At 41.7% G+C, this 26887-nt stretch overlaps 2 long non-coding RNA genes across 2 annotated transcripts in view; one reads left to right on the top strand and one right to left on the bottom strand.

The window, feature by feature from the left end:
• The first annotated feature begins 1129 nt into the window (after window positions 1–1129).
• LOC138983645 (uncharacterized) lies at window positions 1130–10356 on the top strand. The gene is made up of 7 exons (XR_011461214.1): window positions 1130–1898; window positions 2485–2553; window positions 3189–3282; window positions 4261–4431; window positions 4885–4984; window positions 8445–9682; window positions 10167–10356. It is a non-coding gene; the product is annotated as an uncharacterized lncRNA (long non-coding RNA).
• Window positions 10357–15092: 4736 nt separating this feature from the next.
• Window positions 15093–26887, bottom strand: part of LOC138983644 (uncharacterized) — a 29481-nt gene continuing 17686 nt past the window's right edge. The window contains exon 6 of the long non-coding RNA XR_011461213.1: window positions 15093–16811. This is a non-coding gene — a long non-coding RNA (uncharacterized lncRNA). The remainder of the gene's footprint in view (window positions 16812–26887) is intronic.

Raw genomic sequence — 26887 nt, 5'->3', positions numbered from 1 at the left:
CACAAACCCGCTGAAAGCATTCAAGTGTTTGAAGGCACGCGGCCTTTCGTCTGTATACTTTCGGTTTTCAGTGAAACTTGATATAGTTAAGCCCTACATCTGCGCGTTCAACACCCAGGAACGCAACCGGCTCAGTTTCAGAGCAGACTATCAAAGAGTATCGATAAACTCAGTGATCGCAGTAGGTGTGTTTTAAACGGGTATTAAAGACGCAGTCCTTCTCGTGAAAACAGTTCGGCTTACTCTTTCAGAGCTGCCAAGGATTTTTTTGTTATCAAGAATAAGACTTGGGACTTCCACTTGGTCACATACCAACAGTCAACATCCCGACTGCTTCCGGCGCAGAATTTTAGTTTTTATGAAATAAATCAATAGTGTCCACTAAGAAATTGTTTGATACCAAAGGTCCTATTGTGCAGAGAGAACTCCCAGGCAGTTGGGTGTTGGTGTGTGTTGAAGTGGAGGGATGGCCTTATCCCAACACCCAGGAGGTTATTCCCTACACAATCCTGGCCCGACTGGAGATGGTCAGCACAACTGTATCATGGGAAGCAGTGTTCCTTTAACTTTGTAATGGCAAGAGGACTACAAACCGGTAACTTGGTCACGGGAAAACCGGTCAAACTTAGATGATAAGAAAAACTGTGAGATGATACCAACATCGCTTTTACGGTATTCTCCCATAACAATCGGTACAATACCTAAAATCGCCGGTAAACTGCAGTAAACTGAGGCCAAAGTTTAATGAAATCTGAATAAAAACAAGATTTGTTTTTATATTATTGGAACGTTTAATTCAGGACAAAACCTAACATTCACAAGAACTTCGACCTATTGATTGATTGATTGTTGTTGCTTTTTGGGTCCAGCGGACCATATAGGCCAAATCAGGACCCCCTTCGACCTATTGGCCTTTAAATTGTACAACAAAACAACAAACAAAAATAATGAGTCTGTGCCACTTATTGATGGCCGCAGGAGCGGTCATCTATTGGAATGAATTCGGAGAGGTGACATGTCTCGTTTCGGTTACCGTTCTCACGAGATCAGTTACAGTTTTGTTTCTCTCTCTCTCTCTCTCTCTCTCTCTCTCTCTCTCTCTCTCTCTCTCTCTCTCTCTCCACCCATTGCACACCGGTTGGACCGTACATAAGGTAACGTTAAACTATGCTTGTGCAACGTATGTGGGAGTATCACTTATAACCTCAGGGTATCTCTTATCCTGTTGCGCATCTATAGACTAGAGACAGCGCTGGTTAGACTAAAACATGGATCGGGAACTTCAGTACGTACTTAGGACTACCGCGGCTGTGCTTGCAAGTTTGGATAGTTCTTTCTTTCTCATTTGATCCGAGTTTTATCTGTCTCATTAAATGCCATTTTTCTACCTACTACACATATAGTTTTCCTAATTGATTCCCGAAGATAAGTTAGTTTCGCTTCCACGTTTCGGTTTTCACTAATTCAACATGGCCGGCGTCGGCAATGCATCTTTGATCATCATCTTCTTCCGAAGAGGACTGGGTTCTTGCGAACGTCTCAGAGTCCTGCGGTGTAGTCACTGTTACCGATAGTGGTTAGCTCCGGCAAACAGGGAGATTAAAAAGGTGGGGAGGTTTAAAACTATGCGGTACAGGGGAGAGTGCGTTCAAGGGCGGGCTCTCATGCCCGACTCAGCGACTGCACTGAGGAAACTGTGGCCGAGACGGGAGCGAAGGAGGGGCCTGCTTCGGCCGATGAACAAAGAAACTGTGATCGAACAAGTATGGTGTTACAAGGGGAAAGACCCGCAAAGTGAACTTAGTTGCCAAAGCCCGAAGTGTGACGACGGACTCGGTTTCCAGCAACTGTCCACCGACTCAGCGGCAAAATATGAGTTGACACGTCCGAGGTGAAAGGTAATAGTCTCTTCTTATTAGAATGAAGGTCATTGTTTATGACTAAAATACAGTAGAATCACATAATGCACGAAGGAATGGAACATGTACATGGAATAAGATTGTCCGTCCACTAAGACACATTCCTAAAGGTGGAACCAACATCCTGACGGCTATGCAGAGGAAGTGTTCTTTTTAAGAAATGCATTCAAATAAAACAAATAGGGAAATGCCCACTGAACAGAAACACCCAGGCTCCTGATTTTTGGTATGAATCCAAGTTGAGAGAGATCAGCTGAGCTAGGATTTTACATGGAATAAGATCATCCCTCCACTTGCATACAATGTATACAACCAGAAATGAAGATACAGTGTGCTTGATGTGGTGATCAAGTGACATTTTGCTATGAATGTGTTTAAGCAACTAGTAGCTTCTTCAGCGTTAATTCATTAAACAATCACTCTTATTCTTAGCACATAGAGCACATTGAATGAGTGTGTGCATGTGTGTGTGTGTGTTTGTTATTGCAATGTAAGACCTTATAATATAAATATACACAAATTATAACACATGCTGGGATTCTAAATATGTTCTGTTTACTTGCAGGTCTCAGTTATTACCAAGCCCTGCCTCATTCTTCCCGCAACACTGACATGGTGCTGTTGTAGAACACAAGTAAGTCCTTTGATCATTTCCAAAATACACTAGTGCAATAGCTTGTGAGTGCAACTGGTGGTAATGAGAATATTTTACCACAAAAGGCTAAAGTACAAATAACAGATTTATTATGTTGGAAAAAGAAGTAAGCCAGAGCAAGTGATTAGTGTACCAGTTAGCTAGGGTGGATGTATTATATAATTACAATTTACAGTCAGCATAGAATGTTGAGGACAGTCTAGAATTTTTCTCGCCCTGTGAATTCAACTGCAAATCAGATGGCATGAAGAAATCAATGTTATATTATGCTCTGGAATCCCTCATCTTGGCCACATACAAAAAATTATATATTCAGTGACTGCTTGCTGTGGTGAGTTAAAATGTGTGATGAAATATTTTCACAAAAAGGTACCAGTGTTGTTAACAAAACTAATTCTTTAACAAACAAACAAAAACCACTCTGCACAGAGAGCATTCAAGCTGATCTATGTTGCTATTCGTCCAAGTAGAGGGATGATCTTATCCCAAGTAAAAGCCTGACAAGATCTGAGACTGTGAAGCAAAATGTTTTTACATGGTAAAGTAAGCCTTTAACGAGCAAGTATGTCTATTGCACTGGGTGTTTTATTATTATTGTATCATTTTTCTTTCAGGTAGTCTCTCTTTAAACTGACTTTCTACACCATGGTGTCTCTGGCAGTGTTATATTGGCAGAAGACAGTTGGAACTGGATTCCTCATTTAGATGGTAGGCATGTTTTGGGCTTTTGTGTTGCTTTGGTGTATGTGTGTGTGTGTGTGTGTATGTGTGTGTCTGTTCTATACCAGAAATAAACACACTGTTTGCTTGCTGTGGTGAAATGACATTTTGTGATTTTTTTTTTAAATGAGCTAGTACAGTTGTAGCTTTTACAGCATTTATTCATAACACAATCGCACTTGGCGCAGAGAGCAACCAGACCGTTCATTGTGGGTATGTGAACAAGTTAAGAGATCATGTCTTATCCCATTTTAAAGCCTGACCAGATCTTAGACGGTGAGCCAAATTGTTTTCATGAGAAGGAATGTGCCTTTCAGAGAAATCTATTAACTACAGTATTACTTTACAAAACATATTTTAAGAAATGAAATGTGTTACAAGTAACAGCCATGGGGGTGATAGCCTGTAGGTGGAATAATAATCTTCAATTGCCCAGAAATGATTGTTATCTGGTCAAGAAATGCAAAGCATTTTGATGTTTGTGACGATTAGTTACTCTTTATCACGTTTGGTCCCTGATTTTGCTGTCCTTGTCTGCGTTGGGCAGGTGTGCGTCCATGATGTCATTGCTATTGAAAACTAATCTGTACTGCAAAGTAAATGTACCCGTACATGACGTACATGGCAGTTGTCAACCGGGGGCCAGCCATGACTGGGACTGATGTATCCACAGGCACTCGACACCAGGTGGGCGGGGCCAGTGGTTGGGGTGTGATTCCCTGCCTTACACCACCACAAAGTGTAGTATCAGCAGACAAGACTGAGCAGAACTTCTGCCCCCCCCCCCCCCCCTCACCAATTGACCACTCAGTGCCATGTGCCTGCAGCTGTATCATAAACACTTTGTGACAATAGTTGTTACCTCCTTAGAACAGATCTTGTGATGCTCCTCAGTCAGTCAGTGTTTGATGGATGCTAACTGGTATACTTGACATAGTGTTCATATGAAAGTTTTATGTGTTGCAGCTCATCCAGATCACAGGTACACAAAGGAGCTGGTTACAGTGATAACATAGGCACATGGAACTGCTTATGGACTACTTTAGAAAGTGAGCGGTTACAACCAAGACTCTTCCGTCAGGAAGGTCTGCGGAAGGGTGCTTGATCTGTTTCCTCGGACAGGCTTTTCAAGACTAGGTAGGTTAAACCACATGATTGGGCTTTAATTATGAATGCACTTCAAAATTCACTCTATTTCATTATCTTGTACAACCCCCCGCGGGTTAGGGGGAAGAATTTACCCGATGCCCCCCAGCATGTCGTAAGAGGCGACTAACGGATTCTGTTTCTCCTTTTACCCTTGTTAAGTGTTTCTTGTATAGAATATAGTCAATGTTTGTAAAGATTTTAGTCAAGCAGTATGTAAGAAATGTTAAGTCCTTTGTACTGGAAACTTGCATTCTCCCAGTAAGGTAATATATTGTACTGCGTTGCAAGCCCCTGGAGCAATTTTTTGATTAGTGCTTTTGTGAACAAGAAACAATTAACAAATCTTCAATAGTACTGACCAAAGAAGAAGGTTTAATTGTGTGATCATGATTTGATACATATGCTTGACCCTGAAGATGTGTTTTATTTGTTTTGTTTCAGAACAAAGTTTGGTGAAGTAGAAGCTACCGCTGTAGGCTGGTGTAAGGCTGAAGAAGAACCTCTGACAAGTCAATTTTCAAGCAACTGAGCACGAACCCAGGTACAAGACACAGAGCTCTCTTTCTATCGGTCTGTTATTCATAGAATGACACTAACAGTGACACAAGTAAATAATCTGTATCATTGTCTTGACCTCTAGAAATTTGGTAGAGAATAAGATGACTGATAGTATTATTTTGATTATTTCATGGTCATTACAGTGGCCTCCACCCCTGCCCCTTTTAAGACACCCCAATCTAAGACTCCTTCCTATTAATGACCCTGTTTTCGCAGACTTCTTGTTCATAACATCTGTAAATTCACTCCCATTTTAAGACTTGCTCCATTTGGACTTGGACTGGGTGGCCGAGTGGTAACGCAATTGCGCTCGGAAGCGAGAGGTTGCGAGTTCGACCCTGGGTCAGGGCGTTAGCAATTTTCTCCCACCTTCCCTAACCTAGGTGGTGGGTTCAAGTGCTAGTCTTTCGGATGAGACGAAAAACCGAGGTCCCTTCATGTACACTACATTGGGGTGTGCACGTTAAAGATCTCACGATTGACAAAAGGGTCTTTCCTGGCAAAATTGTATAGGCATAGATAAAAATGTCCACCAAAATACCCGTGTGACTTGGAATAATAGGCCGTGAAAAGTAGGATATGCGCTGAAATGGCTGCGATCTTCTGGCCGATGTGAATGCGTGATGTATTGTGTAAAAAAAAATCCATCTCACACGGCATAAATAAATCCCTGCGCCTTGAATATGTGCACGATATAAATTGCATAAAATAAAAAGATAAAATAAATCCCTGCTCTTAGAACTGTACCCACGGAATACGCGCGATATAAACCTCATATTGATTGATTGATTTTAAGACCTGATTTTGCTTATTTTGGATTTCGAAAAAGAGAAAAACAAATTCCCACTCTGTACAGAATTAAGCCAGGTTCATGATTTTTGTATGGACCAAGTTGAGAGATGGCATTTGTATAGGCCTGACCAGATCTGAGATGTTGAATCTAATTGGTTACGAAGAAAGCATTGTGTCATTATAGGCACACTACTTCTCGTCACCGTCTCAGTTCTGGCCAGGCTTTAAGATAGGATAAGCTCATCCCTCAACTTTGTCACATATGAACAATCGACACACTGACTCTTGCTGTTGTGAGTTGACATTTTTTGATGAATTTATTTCTGGAAAAGGCACCATGCAGTGCTGTTTCAGGGGTGGGACTTTTCCGCGGATTTCCGCGGACACAACTTACGAATTCTGCTGGAGTAATCTATTTTTCCGCGTCACATTTCATTACAATATCTATGACTTGTTGACTGAATGATTTGGAGTGACGTGGAGATGAAACAGAACACTGGAGGCTTGAGAGTTAAATTGTGCTGACTGAAAACTCCTGATAACTAATAGTAATTTTGAGGGGGGGGGGGGGGGGAGGTTGGGGAGTGTGGAGAATGTCTTTTTTGTCAGATTGCACAGATTTTAATGTACCATTTAACCAAAATTCGGGGTAACATGCCCCCGAACCCCCTGGAAAAAAAGGGATTTCCTCCTTTTTCATCACAAGAGAGTCCCACCCCTGTGTTTACAGAATTCCTTGTTTAAAACTATCACTGTGCACAGAGGGAAGGGGGGGGGGTGTATTTGACCACCCCTGCGTTTACAGAATTCCTTGTTTAAAACTATCACTATGCACAGAGGGAAGGGGGGGGGGGGGGGGGGTGTATTTGACCACCCCTGTGTTTACAGAATTCCTTGTTTAAAACTATCACTGTGCACAGAGGGAAGGGGGGGTGTATTTGACCACCCCTGTGTTTACAGAATTCCTTGTTTAAAACTATCATTGTGCACAGAGGGAAGAAGGGGGGGTGTATTTGACCACCCCTGTGTTTACAGAATTCCTTGTTTAAAACTATCACTGTGCACAGAGGGAAGGGGGGGGGGGGGTGTATTTGACCACCCCTGTGTTTACAGAATTCCTTGTTTAAAACTATCACTGTTCACAGAGGGAAGGGGGGGGGGTGTATTTGACCACCCCTGTGTTTACAGAATTCCTTGTTTAAAACTATCACTGTGCACAGAGAGAAGGGGGGGGGGGTGGATTTGACCACCCCTGTGTTTACAGCAGAATTCCTTGTTTAAAACTATCACTGTGCACAGAGGGAAGGGGGGGGGGTGTATTTGACCACCCCTGTGTTTACAGAATTCCTTGTTTAAAACTATCACTGTGCACAGAGGGAAAGGGGGGGGGGGTGTATTTGACCACCCCTGTGTTTACAGAATTCCTTGTTTAAAACTATCACTGTGCACAGAGGGAAGGGGGGGGGGTGTATTTGACCACCCCTGTGTTTACAGAATTCCTTGTTTGAAACTATCACTGTGCACAGAGGGAAGGGGGGGTGTATTTGACCACCCCTGTGTTTACAGCAGAATTCCTTGTTTAAAACTATCACTGTGCACAGAGGGAAGGGGGGGGGGGGGGGGGTGTATTTGACCACCCCTGTGTTTACAGAATTCCTTGTTTAAAACTATCACTGTGCACAGAGGGAAGGGGGGGGGGGGGGGGTGTATTTGACCACCCCTGTGTTTACAGAATTCCTTGTTTAAAACTATCACTGTGCACAGAGGGAAGGGGGGGGGGTGTATTTGACCACCCCTGTGTTTACAGAATTCCTTGTTTAAAACTATCACTGTGCACAGAGGGGGGGGGGGGGGGGTGTATGTGACCAAGTGAAGTGCATTGCTACATAATAAAATGAGCAAATCCGTCCCGTGAAGAAAACTTCTGCTTACTTAATTGTCAGATTTGCCAAGGCGTGTACATGAAATAAGATTATCATTCTAAATGCTGAATCAACATTCTGACTGTTTCCTATGAAACCAGGCTTGATTTTTGGTATGAATCCAAGTTAAGGGATAGCATGTGTAAAAGCAGAATTGTGTACAGAGGCAGCTTTGTGTTATTAAAGGCCGGCTGCTTTTCGTGAACACAGTTTGGCTCACATCTCACATCACCTGCCAGGCTTTTTAAAAAAAAAAATGTTTTACCATGGGATAAGACTATCCCTCCATTTAAGCACATACCAGCAATAAACACAGTGGTTACTTGTGATGAACTAGTGGCAAGACAAATGATTTAAGCATCACATAACCTTCCTAAGTGAAGTCAAGTTATGTGTCTGTGCCAGTGTGTGTGTGCATGTGTGTGTGTCAGCATAGAATGTTGAGGACAGTTCGATGGTAAATAACCCTGACAATTTTAGCCTATGATTGTGCCTACATTGTGGCAGGATTGGATGTGGATCTTCAAAAGCCTAAGTTAACAAAAAAGTATGTAAAAGTACATTTTGAATAGTAGTTTTTTTCTCAGAGGGAAGATATCACAAGATATGATCGTTCCACTGCATGTATGCCACATAACTAAAACAAAAATTAAATGTTATTTTAATCGTCTTTTGGGTAAAACAAATACACCATCAATATATTATAATAATGATCTTGCTTGTTTACAGATGGACAACAGCTACTGCCAGGACCAGGTTACGCATAAAGAAAACAGTCAACACTTGGCTGGTGCTGCAGCTTCTTTGATGTCTATTTTTTTTTTTTTTTAAAGACAGACAGCTACCAGCTCATTCAAGACCATAGCCCCATCTTACTCACGCAGAACAGACAGCCATCTTTCGCCTTTGCACAGAACACTGCTGTCTGAAGGTACACATCAAAAGGATAGGTTTTGCACCTACAGCGTGCGACTGTGGCTAGGGTAGGAAGAACAGACTCTGCAACACGTTCTGAGAGGGTGGCCTTTTCTTGCCACCCGTACCCCTGTGCAACAAGACTTGGCCAGAGAGCACACATCCAAATGCAAACACTGAACACTGAAGAGGAAGAAGAAGAAGAAGGTGCCCACACAGAAGGACATAAATCTACTTTAAGGGCACACAAGTTTACAGCAGTTTATTGAATTGTAGCAGATTATAGGGAGAAAATGAACAAGCTAAATAGGCTGTACAGTACTTCACTTGAACAATGTATAAAGTTCCCTGTATTAAGAACATTTACAGATCACAAGACATTGTGTTTTCTTTTGTTTACAATACAAATGTTTCATAATAAAAAGATGTGCACTAGGCAAGATCCTTAAAATGTAAAACTAGTAGTGTGACAATTTTGAATTGTTCAGAGATGGTTTTTCTTCAGTGGTAAATGTTTTAGCTTTTTTTATAAGATCCCGTTAGTGAAGCATACTATAAAACCTTGACCTTCCAAACTGTGTTAGCACCCTGGGCTGCGATCATTGTGTTGAGCTACTTAAAGGCACAGTGCAGCTTACAGCCTTCGTTTTGCGTTTTTGTTGCAGCTGAGTGCATTTACAGTTCAAAAATCCTCCTATGGTAGTAAAACTACCCAACGACGACATCTGTGAAGCTCGACAGTTTCTTGTTCACGCGAGTGCATAAATTAACCTAGTTATTACGTGGTGTTTGGTCGGAGTTCGATTCAACTGAGTGATTCCGGCCTCCATTTTGTTTTATACAAACTCATGATGATGTCTGACATAGTTTGCTAGTGACGTGTCTTTTTGTGCATGATGTGGTGATCTACCTGATCTAAATTTAGATCCAAAAATAGGTCAAGACCAGCCGGGTCCGAGTACGAAATTGATTCGTAAAAAAATCGCAGTTCTTGACTCTTTGGGTGCAAGTCAATGAAACTTGGTAGTTCTTCTAATAGATAGCTGCCTGAGGTATGACTTCCCGCAGTGGGGCACTGCGGTTATGAAATTAAAGGCCCCTCCTGTTTTTGGAACCGCAGGAGCTTTCTAGTTTGCTGTTAGGTAGATTTTTGGTTCCTCTTTCCTGTCATGCTCTCTTTTTCTTCATGAATTCTTTTCTTTTTTCTGCCTTCTTGCTCATTCACCTGTATTTTTTCCAAAAATCTCTTCTCTTGCCGCTTGTCTCGCGATTCATGTATAGTTTAATCTGTTAGTGTTCTGATGTAAGTCCAGCAGTAGATAGGTTAAGCCTATTTTAACATACTGGAAACTGGTAATCTTCCAGTAGGTATTAATTTAGTTTTACTAAAGCCTGCTGGGACACAAGTAATGGGTTAGTGCATTTGTAAACAGGAATCGCTTGACAAGTGGCCCCCTTCATCCCCCCCTTCCTCGTCCTGATATGGCTCTGCGTAGTCGGCTGGACGTTAAGCAACAAATAAACAAACAAACTGAGGTATGACTAAAAGCCCCAGGGGCTCCGTGCACCTGAATTTGACAAGTTCAGTACCTTCAGCAAGCGCAAGTACAGTAGAGAAGCGCTTGACACACTGAAAAAGGCCTACTACGAGCAAAAGAAAAAGAATCAGTGATGCATGTGCTTTTGATGTAATCTTCTTTGACATTATGATGACTACAAAAACTGACTGATGTGTTTTGTTTGTGAATGATGGATATATGTGCATGATTGCGTTTCGCAGACACAGTTGTCATGTGCGTTGTAATTGGCGACGAATGCTGGATGATTACTATTTTTGTACCAGGATTACTATTTTTGTGCCAGGATTACTATTTTTGGGGCTGAGCATTACTCCAAAACACTTATGGGGGTAAACAGGTCTGCAGCACAACTACAAATGTAGAAATGTCGTCTGCATTTTGTATATTTTAAAAGGTTATTTTTGTGCACAGAACATACATCTGCAGGGAGGTTTGGAGGGTGAAGTTAGGATCTGTTAGGAGGCATACAGCATCACACTCATTTTGTGTGTGTGTATTTTGTGTTGACAGATAAGACACTGTCATTCCAGCAGAAACCTGTGATGATGCACATTTTATTGAAGTGACCAGCTGAAATTGTATGTACGTTGTTATGAAATTGACAAATGATCCCTGCTTTGCAATCCTGGGTTAATGATATTGCCAAAATTAAAACGTGGAGGAAAAAGTGAGTGTAAACCTATTCTTGTGGTGGTGGTGGTGGTGGTGTGTGTGTGTGTCTGGTTAGTGTGTGTTTGAGTGTGTGTTAAACAAACAACGACAAACAACACCAAACCTACATCAAACAAGCACAACAAAAACAAATTACACAAAAAAATGGCAAAAATCAGAATATCAACTGAGAAAAAAAACCGTGGCTGAATGCAATACTTATTATAACTTAAAAAGTAAAAGTGTGCGTGTGGATGTGTGCGTATGTTTGAGTGTTTTAAACAAACAACAAACCTAAATTAAAGAAGCACAACAAACAAACAAAAAACCTGGCAAAGTTCTGAACATTAACACAATGCTGCTGTCTGCTTTGAGGGGAGGAATAAAATGACTGAAGCCGGACTGCCGAGAGGAGGAAGGAGGGGGAAAAGAACACGCAGACATGAAAACACACACAACTCCATGACAGATAAACTGCTTATGTTCAAAAATCAAGAATATTTAAGCGTGCACACACGCACGCGCACACACACACACACACACACACACACACACACACACACACACACACACACACACAGACTCTCCTCGTGAAAGTAAAGGTAAACTCGAACTTGAAGGTAAGTATAAATGTTTGATATGGAAGAAACCTGTGATAAAAGTCTTTGTATAAATCATCGGTACCAACAAAATTCAGTTGCCACAACGCGTAAAAGGACATACTGTAGTTTCAAATTAGTAACAATCTAAGCCATTTTAATCAGCACTGGTGTCCGGCAAGCACTAACAGATACAACAGCACGTGTATGCATCTTGAAGTAATAAGACCTTGAAGTAGGCCTAGAGTTTACACTATGCATTATGTAATGCTTTAATTCAGCTGCCTAACTGTGGAACTTTGCAAATGTGTGAGGACCGTTTCACAAAACAGACAAAACACCCTCTCAGTTATTTACACAAATCAGTTCCAGAATGTGCGTGTTCCTTTTCCGTCTCTACAAATTAATGTTATCTGGGGGGAAAACGAATCATTGTCGCTTCCGCCCTCAGTTATAATTGCCTGAGCATAATAGGAAATGCAACAGGTGTAGTCTTCCGCCTGATTTTTAGTCAAGATATTTCGACACAGAATGTTTCTTTCTTTTTTCTTTGTATGTTCACAAGCTCACATACAATCATTTATGCAACACTGACAATAAGACCAGACCAGAGTTGTGATTGAAATGGGCAGTTTATTTAATAAAGCTCCAGAATGAATAAAAATACATGACAAAATAAGGTGGTCCCGCTGTACAAAGCCGGTTACCAAACACACACACACACCAACACACGCACACACACATACACACACACACTCACACACATACACATTACTGTCACATTCAAGCGGGAACACCAAACAAAACGTATCATCAAATGAAACAACATTTTAAGTGGTCAAGCAGATGACCACAAACCACACTTGAAATCTTCACATTTTAACACTTTCTCCTGTATCCATAAAAGTCATTTATGCTGACTAGATAATGACATAATAAAATGACATCAATAAAACCATTCCCTTTTTTATTTTAAAGAAAAACAAGAAAATTAAAATAACGCAAAGAACTGATGCTCAATAAGGTTGGGTATCGATCTCAAATGTGTGCATAGCTAATTACATGTAACCGGCATGGACTGGGGCTAGAATTGGCCTTTCTGTCAGGCAACTCGGCCTCTAATTGGTTTTATATTGTCTGATCCCCCTCCAGAAAAAAACAATACCATTTGCCCCGTGCTTCTGCGCCCACAAAAAATATTCGGGAATAAGAAAAGTTCAAATTTTAGGCACCCCACATACAACCTTAATTGTCAGTCAATTACTTTACTGCAATCAACGTTGATTTTAAAGTACCATGTCATTATTATTTTGGAGATATATTTGAAAAAGTCCATAATTGCAGACTGCGTATTGCATACCTGTCAAGTACTTTTGGCCTCTGACCATAGTAAATGGTTGGGGATCAAAAACCATAGTTAATGCGTGGATCAGGATGTGGTTAAACGCACAAATTCAACTTCTCACGCATACACACTAAACCAATCAGATTGGTTTTCACAAACTAAAAGTAAAACACATAAATTCCTTTCTACACAAACTGCTCTTTATTTACCACTACATGTAATACATTTACACTGCACTCTTGTTCGTTCATTTTTTTTGTCACTTGTCACTTGTGTTCTTTGTTGTATTCATCTGTGCAAATCTTTGCTTTGTCAATCATGCTGCCAGTCACCTTAAAATCATGGCAGCATGCATCAGAGTTAATTTTGACCTGTAAGAAGGCAGTCAGTGTGTCAGCTCCCAGACTGTGATCCAGCACTTGAAGGTGTTGCAGGGTTTCACTGCCAAATGGAAATTTATTCAACATTTTCCTCACACAGGCCATGTAGAACTGGCGCACATCATGCCAGAACTTCTGTTGTGTGGCTGGTGCAAGCTCCTCCTCAGAAATGAATGAACGGCAGTCCATGCCAGCAACAACAACTAAAAAAAACTTTTTTTTTTTTTTTTTAAATGCTGAAAATGGGTATGGTTTGAGGTATACGACGTAGGACCCAAAAAACACCGAAAATCCGTAAGAATTACGCAGAATGCGTAGGACTTGACAGGTATGGTATTGGTATGAGTGATTTGAATCATTTATGTCAGCGGCACCTCAAGGATTGCCCCAAATGTGAGTGCGGTTACCCAAGGGAGACTGCTGAGCACTATTTGTTGCATTGACCCTTGTGTAGAGATGTACGATTATTGTCAATTGATAACTGATTATAAGTTTATTGAAATATTATTGAAAGGCATCCCGCAATATTCCCGGAATGTCAATCAGACCATATTCATAACTGTACAAGAATTTATTAAGACAAACAGGCATGTTCCGTACATGAGCCTCTACATTTTATTCATAATGTTCATTTGACACTGTCATGAGACAAATGCTGCCTGACCAATTGTTCTTCGTAATTTCTCTCGTGTTTTGTGTCCTTGTTTCGACTTATCGATTATGGCCCAATCGTTATGTAATTTAGTGCCATTTTCGCCGATCACAAAATGTATTAACTTTGCGTGTGTGTCTTCTGTGCATTTAATATTATTGTGACGTGACCCACTCTTCCAACATTTCTGGCGCTCCAAGTCTTCGTCGTCCTTTTTTTTCCCCTTATGCTGAATTCTGTTCTCTCGTACCCCATTTCTTTTTGTTTCTTGTTTTTACCCCCACCAAGTTCTGTACTACCACCCCCTCCCTTTTTTGATTGCTTGCGCATCAGGTTTGTCTGTTTGTTTTCGTTGTCTGAAATGAGTAAATGTATCTAGTCCGCCATCATGCTAAACTTTGTTATGTACATACCAGGATGACTTAAAATAAGCATTTATGCTTGAGTTATCTTAAAAAAACAATGCATTGTTTCTGTCATGATAACAAATTGAATAAAGTTTTGTAAACCAATGGACTGATTATAGTTGACCCTGATATGTGATTACGGGATAGTGTCACGTTAATTTATTTCTACTTTCACTTGTACTTTTGTACTTAAAACAAATCACTGAAATGTAAAAGTTATTTTTCTTTCCATTGTGAAGTGTCGTCAGTCTCCTCAAGGTAATGCAGTCAAACTCAACCAAAAGTTGGAGGGGCTTCTTCATACTTTCAGTGTGTGTGTGTGTGTGTGTGTGTGTGTGTGTGTGTGTGTGTGTGTGTGTGTGTGATTTCTTTTGACACTATGCACGTTTCAAAGTGAGTATAGTGCGCTTCCCAAGCATAAAACGGTGCATGACTCTGGATTTGCGTCTGAGATATTGACACATCACTGTGAGAAAAAGCGTTAATGAAAAAAGAAGACTATTTATTTTCCTTGAGCATTATCTTAAAGTGGTGTGCCAAAAACTTTTAAATTTAAAAATTCAATATTTAACTTTAGGAAAAGCACTGTAGAGAGAAAACCACGCTTGTGTGTTCAGAATAGTCTCCATGTGGTATCAATATAAATGATTCAAATGTATGGAAGAGAAGCTGTTTCTGCTGGATTAATACACACACACAATTGTGCACTCACACATAAGCACGCATGCATGCTCACACACACACACACACACACACACACACACACACACACACACACACACACACACACACACACACACACACACACAAACAACAAAAAATTCATTATGACAAAACCAAATACGAAGTCCTATTTCACAAATTTTATATCTTCTCCTTTTCACCATATACAAATACAGTCACGGAGTACATTTATAAGGCTATATTTATGGGATAGAGCCACTTGTTAATTGTTTCTTGTTCACAAAAGCACTAATAAAAAAATTGCTCCAGGGGCTTGCAACGTAGTACAATATACTACCTTACTGGGAGAATGCAAGTTTCCAGTACAAAGGACTTTAACATTTCTTACATACCAATCAATATGAGGCTTATATTGCGCGTATTCTGTGGGTACAGTTCTAAGCTCAGGGATTTTATTTTAATTTTATTTTATGCAATTTATATCGCGCACATATTCAAGGCACAGGGATTTATTTATGCCGTGTGAGATGGAATATTGTTTTACACAATACATCACGCATTCACATCGGCCAGCAGATCGCAGCCATTTCGGCGCATATCCTGCTTTTCACGGCCTATTATTCCAAGTCACACGGGTATTTTGGTGGACATTTTGATGAAAATTTATCTATGCCTATACAATTTTGCCACGAAAGACCCTTTTGTCAATCGTGGGATCTTTAACGTGCACACCCCAATGTAGTGTACACGAAGGGACCTCGGTTTTTCGTCTCATCCGAAAGACTTGAACCCACCACCTAGGTTAGGAAAGGGGGCAGAAAATTGCTAACGCCCTGACCCAGGGTCGAACTCGCAACCTCTCGCTTCCGATCGAGCGCAAGTGCGTTACCACTCGGCCACTGAGTGGAAGGTACACCAACACGATATTAGCACTCCAGATTTTTATCTCGCAGTTTTTCTGAAGGACTTTGCATTTGAAAACTATTCTCAGACAAAATCGCTGCCCTACACGCCACCAGGCGTGAAAGGCAAAACCTACTACTCAGACAAAATATGAGTTTAAACTGCAAGTACATGTACAGGGAGTCTGAAGGGTTCAAGTCGGATGAGATAGACTACTGTTGTGGCAATCTTCGAATTTGAAAATCATTTTTTTAAAAGAGTAAAACTCATAGTTCTTCTTCTTCTTCGCTCATGGGCTGAAACTCCCACGTTCACTCACAAATTTGCACGAGTGGATTTTTACGTGTATGACCGTTTTTACCCCACCATTCAGGCAGCCATACGCCGCTTTCGGGGGAAGCATGCAGGGTATTTTTGTGTTTCTATAACCCACCAAACTCTGACATGGGTTACAGGATCTTTTCCGTGCGCACTTTGTCTTGTGCTTGCGTGTACACACGAAGGAGGATAAGGCACTAGCAGGTCTGCACATAAGCAATGACCTTGGAGATCAGAAAATTCTCCACCTTTAACCTACCAGGCGGCCGCGATTTTGACTCATGACCTTCTGAATAGGAGGCCGATGTCTTATCCACAAGAACACCGAGCCCGTCCAAACTCCTAGTAAAAACAACAACTGCAAATCTGGGAGCAAAATGTGAACGGTTACAGTTTCAACTATCCTTCCCCTTTAAATCAGCATTTTTGGAAACCTAAACGAAAGAGTATTCAAGAACAACAGTCACGGATTCAGATTTAAAAAAACAAATGGTAACTATGCTTTTTGGAAATTCTTTCTTTAATTGGTGTTTAACGAAGGTTATATCGCGACAGGGAAAGGGGGGGAGATGGGATAGAGCCACTTGTTAATTGTTTCTTGTTCACAAAAGCACTAATAAAAAAATTGCTCCAGGGGCTTGCAACGTAGTACAATATACTACCTTACTGGGAGAATGCAAGTTTCCAGTACAAAGGACTTAACATTTCTTACATACTGCTTGACTAAAATCTTTACAAACATTGACTATATAAGAAACACTTAACAAGGGTAAAAGGAGAAACAGAATCCGTTAGTCGCCTCTTACGACATGCTGGGGAGCATCGGGTAAATTCTTCCCCCTAACCCGCGGGGGGTCTTTTTGGAAATGCGCTTCAGACAAATGCCTTTGCACACGTTATGTTACTCACAGCAAAATGCAAGAATAATTGGGGACCATATGGGATGGGGCAAATTGGGAGGGAGCAATTCGGGACACCACCATATATATCTACCAAATATTTACAAATAGCTATCTTAGTACATGCATAACATGCTGTACCAATACACAATTTCTTTAAATAACTATGTAAGGATTATTGGCAGTCTCCCGGAGCATGTTTCACGCTATCCTGCGATCAGGACAAGCGACTGACTGTGATGTGTATGCTGTGCGGCGTGCGCTACATAAGAAACCTTTTTTTAAATTTGTATTAAATACAATCACCTGAGCCACGAATGGCTAGCTGACAGCGGCTATCTTTTACACAACAAATTCTGAACTCTGATGAACTCGTGACCGCTGATTTTTAAAGGCAAGGGGTATCATATTGTGCGCATGGCATACACATCCAAGTTGGTCGTTTGTCCCGATTGTGGGATACAGCCTGTCAGAGGCGTAGAGCGTGCTCGAGATGTTTTGAAAAACCTGACTGCAGTACAGGGATTTTTACACCTCCGGACTGCTGATAATTGGGGCGGGGATATAGCTCAGTTGGTAGCGCGCTGGATTTGTATTCAGTTGGCCGCTGTCAGCGTGAGTTCGATCCCAGGTTCGGCGGAAATTTATTTCAGAGTCAACTTTGTGTGCAGACTCTCTTCGGTGTCCGAACTCCCCCCCGTGTACACTACATTGGGTGTGCACGTTAAAGATCCCACGATTGACAAAAGGGTCTTTCCTGGCAAAATTGCTTTGGCACAGTTAATAATTGTCTATCTATACCCGTGTGACTTGGAATAATAGGCCGTGAAAGGTAAATATGCGCCGAAATGGCTGCAATTACTGGCCGTATAAAATTTCATCTCACACGGCATCACTGCTGAGCGCCTAGAACTGTACCCACGGAATATGCGCGATATAAGCCTCATTGATTGATTGATTGATAATCCTAACAGAATTATTTTCAAAAACCGTCTATTGCCTTGAAAGCAAACCTGGAATTTCTGATGCGAGTTGCCAGAAAGAAAGTTCACTAACAAGATCCAGGCCAACACCCCCCCCCCCCCCCATCCCCCTAAATAACACTAAGGAGTGAGGTGAGCTTAAATAACTAATTAATTAATCAATCAATAAATTCTCTGCTGAAATCCCCAACTTCGCGCATCGAAGCTATGAAAAACAGGACACTGCCACGTTTCCATTCAGCTAAACGCCACACCATTTTCAAGAGGGGATGTCTCAGGAAGAAAGATGTGACGCTCCCGATTCATATGTTTCAGAAGACAGCCCACCTGAGAAAAAGAAGAACACAATATAGAAATAATAACAACCTGTCAACCACAAATACATTAAAGTTTTTCAAACAGTTCACTAATCCGACAAACTCATGCTCGTTTCTGGTGCATTTGATAAAGCCAATTACGGGTAGATGCTAGACAACAGCAAAACCACCACCACATAACAACAACACAAGATTGTTTATGGTTGTTTACAGTCTCTTGAACACAGGAGTCAATCGAGACCGTATATATAACAACAAGAAGCATAAAAAAGCACTTCAGTTTGAAACCCAGGTTCAATGTAGTAAATGATATTGCATCAATGTTCCATCCATCCTCAGCACTTTCAAAACCAGTTTCTTCTAGGTCATACACACCTTTTCCTCGATTGATCTACAGTATATCAGATCACTATTGTTCTTTTTATGATTTGCACCAAGGGAATGATTAACATTTCTGTCTTAGTCATAATGTAACAAGCTTTAAGCAAAAGCATAATATTCTACACATTCACATATTGTAAGGTTGAAGGGGTCTATGTCGACCAAAAGAAGGTGTATTCCCCATAGCCATAGGTGTTTTCCCTGTGTACCGGGAATACAGTTGGATTTTCTGTAGAGAAGTATAATATCGTACAATCTTGCGCCAAGCGCGTGACTGCGGTTAGATAGGAGAATCTATTTAAAATCCTGAAATCGCGTGCGGCATCCAGTCAAGCAAAACATGCTTCGACCGTTTATCAAAACGGATTTAGTTAAAGAAACATCTGCACCCCCACCCCCAACAGCCTGGTATTATGTTTTCCTCGCTGGTACTCTCGTCCATTGAATCACTTTCACTCTCGTAAGCTTGAAGTAACTCCATGGCGTCTAACGGAAGTATATTCCCTAGTGTATATGTACAGGAAATTAACATACAGGGAATACAGCCACTGTTGGTCGACATAGACCCCTTCTAAAGTGCTGCAGTGGTTACCTTTCCCTCCAAGGACCAAGCTGTTCATCCACTGTAGGGCTGACCGGGGTTCCCCCTTAGCAGAGTGAGTGGTGAATCCTGGCTGATAAATTTCCTTTCATTTTCCATGAATGAAGAATACCAGCTGGGTTCTTTTATTCATGTTCTGCAACACACACAAATCAGCCACCAACTTGTAAATATATGTAAAAGAAAGCAAGTGGCAATCTGAATAACAGAATACAAAATGATCAATCCACACAATCATACTTCAGCACTGAAAGTCCACAAAATGAAGCACTGCTAGTACATGTACTTCTCATAATTTACTGAAACTTTACTCGTCAAAACAACCATTTGTTTTATCAACTTTACTCGCATGTGGCGAGTAGATTAACATTTCTACTCACCATTTACATGATTTTTACTCGCCATGGCGAGTAATTGAAAATACTCGCCACTTTCAGGCCTGTACTTGTGCATGAGATGTGTTTACCATCCATATGCCCAGACCATGCGCCCTTCTGTTGTGCTCAGAACAGTAAAGAGTTGCTTGCTGGGGTGGTTGTTCATAAGTTAACAGTTCACAAGAGGGCACAAACAAGAGCAAAAACACAGGTGCCTGATTCAAACTCATTCAAATGCAGAACCTTATTTTTGCATGAACAGAGTAAGACATGATTCTTACATAGCTGACCCTACCCCTGGCAGAAAAGTGCTTGAAATTGTCCATGTGGTCTCTATCAGTACATTTGATGCGTATTTGTGATACATATATACTGATATAGAGACAAGTAACAAGTGGACATTTCCTCTGACACCTCTACCATTTGTACACCTGCACAAATCTCCTGCCATAGACTACAAAAGGAAAACATACAAATCAAAACAAACACAAATTTAACCTAATGTTTACCTTTCAGCAGCAGAAAAGGCTGTGTTTTCTGTGGTGTCTCAGAGAAAAGCCACAGTGTTGGAGATGCAAAACTAGGCTGTAGGCAAGGTCCAACATCTTTAGCTGCACACACAAAAAGAAGAAGCAAGAAATCACATGACATAGATGACATTCCTCACTAGTACAAAACCACAACTACACTAGTCAACTACCAATGTAAGAATCATAGTCCTGCAAGATTACCCTCTTAAAAAGTAAGATTGCTTTCATTCAAACACTACCGTGGGACCAAACTCCCCCCCCCCCCCCCCTCCTTTTTTTGAGTTTTTCCTGCATGTGTGTTGATGTTTCCATTAATTCCAAGCCCTGAAACTGTGAACTTGAGATCTTTATGTATGCACACAGTCACAGGCTTAATAAGCTATTCAGAAACCAAGCAGTCTGCACAACGTTAATTCTGAGAAATAAATCCCCACAACTGGTTTCAAGGCCACTATACCGACTGAGCTATTGCTTGCCATGCCAACCTCCACCCCCATTTGGAACACGCACAACTAGTATACCCATACACATGTAATAATACTGCTTGCCTTCCTCCCCCACCCTCCAAATCAATAAACACTAAATGTATGCAATCAGTAATCTTTTAGTTAGTAGTTGACTACCATCACTACTCTCTCCACACCCACCCACCCTCTTGCACACCAGCGACACACCCCCATCACCCAATCATTTCCATGATTCTCTCTGCCATATAGTTATCCTAAACACTAACATTATGACACATTTGTTTTCCAATTAGGAACATTAAAAATTACTGTAAAAAAAATGTACAATCATGCACTCTCTGAGTCTGACAAGAGAGTGTGAGAAAAGTCAAGAAAGCAAGACGTGTGACATAACTAAATCTTCTAATCTATTCCTGAGATTTACTCTTGACAGCTTAAAATGGAACCTCATGCACTTACTGTTCTGAATTGTAGAAATTGCTTGTAGTTATAGCAGCAAAGGCAGTTTTATTGGGTACCACCAGGTGTCACTCTGTCATCATCTGATCAAGAATTCAAGCAAATGGTTCAGCACTGAAACAGTAAATAGCAAGAGTGTACAGAAAAATACACAAACTTTCTCATTAATTTGTATCTTCAACTTCACATTTTTCATAAATAATGATACCTTACTTTGACTAAGTTTGAGTAGGATTAACATCATGCAGAAGTTAACTTGAAATAAAATAACTATACGTTACTCAATACGGCACTCAATGAGTCAATTGTCAGCAAAGGTGATAATCAATGCAAGGTAAAACCAAAGGATGCAACTCAGTCAGCAATTGCAAAAACTACATAATTCTAATCAAGCTGTCAGTTTCACTAGCTATCAGAATTCAAAACATGTTCTTGTTTTTGTTGTTGCTGTTGTTCATGACTACATCAATGTATCTCAGCATTTCTAGTTTCTACACTATAGCCATTAAATGTTCAACAACAACAAAAGAAGTGTCCCAATGTTTAAGGAAGCGCTGTTGCAAGTCACAATTGTTAGCAGTTGCTGAGAAAAGCTAATTGTCCTTACTGTAAGTTGAGTAACAAATTATAAACAATTGCTGTTAACACTCATAGTACAAGACAGCAAACCACTGCAAAACTATAGTCATCTATCAATGTTATGCTTGCCATCCCACCCCCGACCCCAAACCTCTGAGTCCAAGCTAGGGTTCGTCGGGTGATCAGGAACAGACTTTTTTTGTTTGTTGTCTAATCTTCCTGTCAGTGTCATGCAACTTGAACTGATGTTGTACAATCTTGTAAATTATGATAATTTTGTACAATGAATTATCTTTTTGACTTCTTAAAATTATAAAATACATGCACATACTGTCGGATGAGACCTTAAACCGAGGTTCAGTGTGTGTAGTGTACACACCTAGTGACGTATGCAAAAAGACTGAGCACGCAAAATAAAGATCTGTCAGCATTAAAGTGGCCTATAGAAACACGAACACACCCAGCATACACCTATCCCTGTGGTGTTACATCAGTACTACTAATACTACTAAGCGCCGGCGGCAGCCGAGTCACTGGTCTCACCACAGGGTGAGACAGCCACCACGAGGGAGGACTAGAACATCATCCAAGCGCCTTGAGCATACACCTAGTGTGTGGATATGTGTGCTATGTAAGTTGCATATCAATCAATCAAATATTTACTCTGTGATCTATGAGCGAGCTAAAATGAACTCCCCCCCCCCCCCCCCCCCCCCCCTGTACGTGCAATCAATTTTAATCTCAGTTACCTACTCCAAGATCTATAGAATTTTACTTACGTGTCATTTGCAGGCCTTTGGACTAGATCTGTTTGGATGTCAGTCAGTAGTACTCCGTTGCTGCTCTCAGTTGCACGTCGCACCCATCTGCAGGACTCGGAAGTGACGCTCGTTTTGCTGTCAGTTCTGTAGTCGATGACCTCATACAGTGTGGCCAGAACATGGCGGCAATAACCATCCAATCTGCAACAGTTTACGCATTCAATGTAAATTGTAATGATGCATTTATACAGTGCTAAAATAGTTAACCCTCTCAACATGAATGACACCACTGTGTGCTTCCCCAGCACAAGCTGTTCAGACATTACACCAGATTTTAACTTTTAGGTTTTAAATGTCATTGGTACAATGACAAATACTAAAATAGGGAGTAATATATGAGTTGGACATCTTAAAGTTATGAAGTCGCAACACTAATGCTGAAAAGGTTAATTAATTTTTTAACACTTCAGTATAAAGCACACACAATGACTTCATCATTCTGCCCACAACTGTTGTTTGCATACACATGTATGTATGTAGATCAGTTTAATTTAAATGAAATAGATAAGTTACAAACAGTGCAAGTCTACTGATGGCCTGTACCAAAGTTTGTTATGGCCTAAAAGTCAATCAACCATTAAAATAGTCCCCCCGCCCAAAAAAATAAAATAAAAATTAAAATTAAAAAAAATACTGCCTGACATCCTGGTTAGTTAGTTAGCTAGCTTTACTTCCCTTTATCTTGGTGTAGATGTAAGGAAGAATAGACAGCCTGCTAAATGTGTTAACAATAACGAGCAAAATATGAACATACCCTCCCTTGCAGGTGCAGAAGGCTGACAAAATGCAGCTCCTTAGGTCCATGTCCACACTTGTCATTACAATCCACTGTGAATAAAATTTTGCACCAGTCACTGGGTTCTTGGCTTCACTTTGCTTTTGACAGCAAAATAGCCATCTGTTGGGGGCTCTGATGGCAGTGATGGGATGCCACACGCTTGTATAAATTCTACCACATAATTATCCATCTCTCATCATCTGGAATCCTTCTGATTTACGATAATCCCGCACACTGGCAACAGACGCATTTGATGCACTGAGCTGGTACGTGCACACATCAAACTCAGAAAAGTCAGGTAGAATGTTTATGTTGGTACTTCCTGACAAGAAACCAGGATTCTGCAGAGCTCTGAACATTGCGTCGTCGTGGGTTTTCTGGACCGGCTAAATCGGGCAGTTTCAAGCCGATCACTTCGGCTCGATCCTCGATCAGCGCCTCGGGATCGATGGGCAACTTGATTTCAAATGCTTTCTGCACTAAATCGGACAGTTCATGCTTGCGGTAATCGCTAAACGTGACGCCTCTTTCACGCAAGAACGACTGTGACTCGCTCACAGATCTATACAGATACAGATGGTAGGATTTCCCTTCGCTGACGCCATTGTTTGGCCCAAACAAGGGAAACTACTCTCATAGGTCAGTTTCCACTAAAAAGACGGGAGTTTATGCATACGCCCTATTGTTGATGGGTTTTTTAAAATTTGTGACAAAAGAATTTAAACGTTCAAATGACTTACCACCCCCCTCTGATATGTCAGTTGCGAGTGTGTCAGTATGTGTTTGTGTATGTGTGTGTGTGTGTTTGTGTATGTGTGTGTGTGTGTGTGTGTGTCACTAGTGTACGTGTGTGTACGTGTGTGTGTCACAGTGTGTGTGTGTGTGTGTGTGTGTGTGCGTGCGTGTGTGTGTGTGTGTGTGTGCGCCGGTGTGGGGGTGTGTCTGTGTGTGTGCCCATGTGTGTGTGGTCACGTTGTGTGTGTCAGTGTCACGTGTGTGTGTCAGTGTGTCAGTCAGTGTGTGTCGGATCAGTGTGTGTGATCTAGGCCAGGGTGGACTCCCAAGGTTCCTGGGTTCCGGAAGTCCACCCACCCCCCTTACTGACTCCACAAATGTACCTTTTGCCTTTTTCTCTCTGCGAATGTATGTATTCATTTGCTAATTTGTTCGTTTGTTTGTTCGTTCGTTCGTTTGTTCGTTCGTTTGTTCGTTGGTTCGTTCGTTCGTTCGTTCGTTCAACAGTCCGTCCGACAGTCCTTCAGTACGTCCGTCAGTCCGTCCGTCCGTCAGTCAATCCGTTCTTCCTTCACTGAGTCCGTATCAATAAATTCCTCTTGTGCAGGGCCGAACCAGTACAGGAGAGAGAGAGAGAGAGAGAGAGAGGGGGGGGGGGGGGGGGGAATGTTCCTCATTGTTGGTGGGACAACCCCCCCCCCCACCCTGGCCTAACCGTAAACCTCCTCCAAACGTTTGACAAATGCTCTGAAAATGCGCCAGTTTGCACATATTGTTTATTGTTTGCTTGTTTATTTGTGGTTTTTTTTGTTTGTTTGCTTGTTTGTTTGTTTGCTCGTTCGTTCGTTCGTTCGTTCGTTCTTTCGTTCATTCGTGGGTTGGTTCGTTCGCTCTTTCGTTCCTTCGTTATTTCCTTCGTTCATTCGTTCCTTCGTCCTTTTCGTCCGTCCGTATGTCCGTCCGTACGTCCGTCCGACAGTCTGTCGGTCAGTCCATCAGTCCGTCCGTCAGTCCGTCCGTCCTTCAGTCTGTATCAAAAGATTGCTCTTGTGCAGAGGGTTGAAGGAATACCATGCAGGACCGGATCAGGAGGGGTTACCCGTAACACCCCCCCCCCCCCCCCCACCCTCCCCCCACCCCCTGTCCATCGGTCCGCCCCTCAATCAGTCTGCCCGTTGGTCCGTCCGTCAGTCTGTCCGTCAGTCCGTCCGTCCGTCCGTCCGTCCGTCAATTCGTCCGTCCGTCCGTCCGTCCGTCCGTCCGTCCGTCCGTCCGTCCGTCCGTCCGTCCGTCCGTCCGTCCGTTCTTTGGTTCATTTGTTCTTTCGTTCGGTCGTTCTTTCCTTTGTTCGTTTCATTGCTTATTTATTAGCACACATCATTGTCAACTAGTGAATATCCTGAACAAGGCGGTGCGTGAGAATATCTTCTTGTTTGTTAGGATAAAATAACATCAGTTTACTCTGAAACAAAACACACACAAATTCCGCTGCTTGAGCATCGTTTCAGTCTAACCGAAGTGAAGGTATACCTCATCTTCAGAAGGAGAATAAGCGACAGCATGCTCTTCTACCATATAACATGTCACGTGAGGTCGTTCAGACCGGAGTGGAGGTATATCTCCGAGGGATCAGGGTATACTTTCAACCCGATGCACAAGCGTAGTTTATTGATACCTTAGTTTCGGTCGCACCGGTGTGTAATACCTCCTCTCTCTCTCTCTTTCTCTCTCTCTCTCTCTCTCTCTCTCTCTCTCTCTCTCTCTCTCTCTCTCTCTCTCTCTCTCTCTCTCTCTCTCTCTCTTTGGGTGAAATAGCTATTTGTTGTTTCGTAACAGTCTTTCCACAAAGGTGTTTCTGACATCTGAGAAGACATTGTGCAAGGCTTCCCTCGCCACCCTTCCCCATTTACCTACACCGGCAGCTTCCCTCACTTCTAAAAGACAAGAGACCGAGTGTGTAACATATACACAAAGCGTTACTTCCTTGATGAGGGAAAGAGCACCTTCTGGGTGTTTTTTTGCGGACGCCTTTTCCTTGACATTTTAAGAATTGCTTTGACACCTTAGTAGACAATCATGTTCCATAGATCTTACATTCCTCCCTTCGAACCTTCTCCCCCCACCCTCCTCTTTTACCACCCACTCCACCGCCTTCACACAAACACTTGACACCCCAAGCTCCTAAACCCCAACCCCACCCCCCCCCCCCACCCATCACCCATCCCCCACCCCACACACACACTTACACGCACACACACACACACACACACACACGTGTGCACGCACGCACACGCACACACACACACATACACACACACACACACACACTGACACACACACACCTGTCCTTCACCCGTGTAATCACAATTATCCTTCGTAGTTGTTGACAGATCTATATATATATAGTCTATTTAACATCAAAGATGTGTGAGACAAGCCTTGCAACTGATTTGTTTCTTTTTTCCCTCGTGTCTCCCGGTTCATTGAATAATATGTGATCCATTAAGACAGCAAATCCAAGGAAATATCCCTCGAATGCTACTCCGAAACTTACTGCATGTTTTAAAGGACGAACAGAAGTTAACCCGTGTTAACCGTGGTTGTCAATTTACTAGCCAGATACAATGACGTTCAATTTACCCAGTGTAATTTCAAGTTTACGAATAACACATTTTTCCAGGAATTGGTTTAAACTTAATCATGAAATTTAAGTGAACGCTTTTGACCTCGATATATAACTAAATGAAATGTCATTGTAACCTAACTGAGAATTACAATCAACTACATTTGAACTGGAAAGGACGCTGTATT

Source organism: Littorina saxatilis, linkage group LG13 (genome assembly GCF_037325665.1).
Source record: "Littorina saxatilis isolate snail1 linkage group LG13, US_GU_Lsax_2.0, whole genome shotgun sequence".
Lineage (NCBI taxonomy): Eukaryota > Metazoa > Mollusca > Gastropoda > Littorinimorpha > Littorinidae > Littorina > Littorina saxatilis.
Note: the sequence above shows the minus strand (reverse complement) of the source record. Positions and strands in the feature narration are given on the sequence as shown.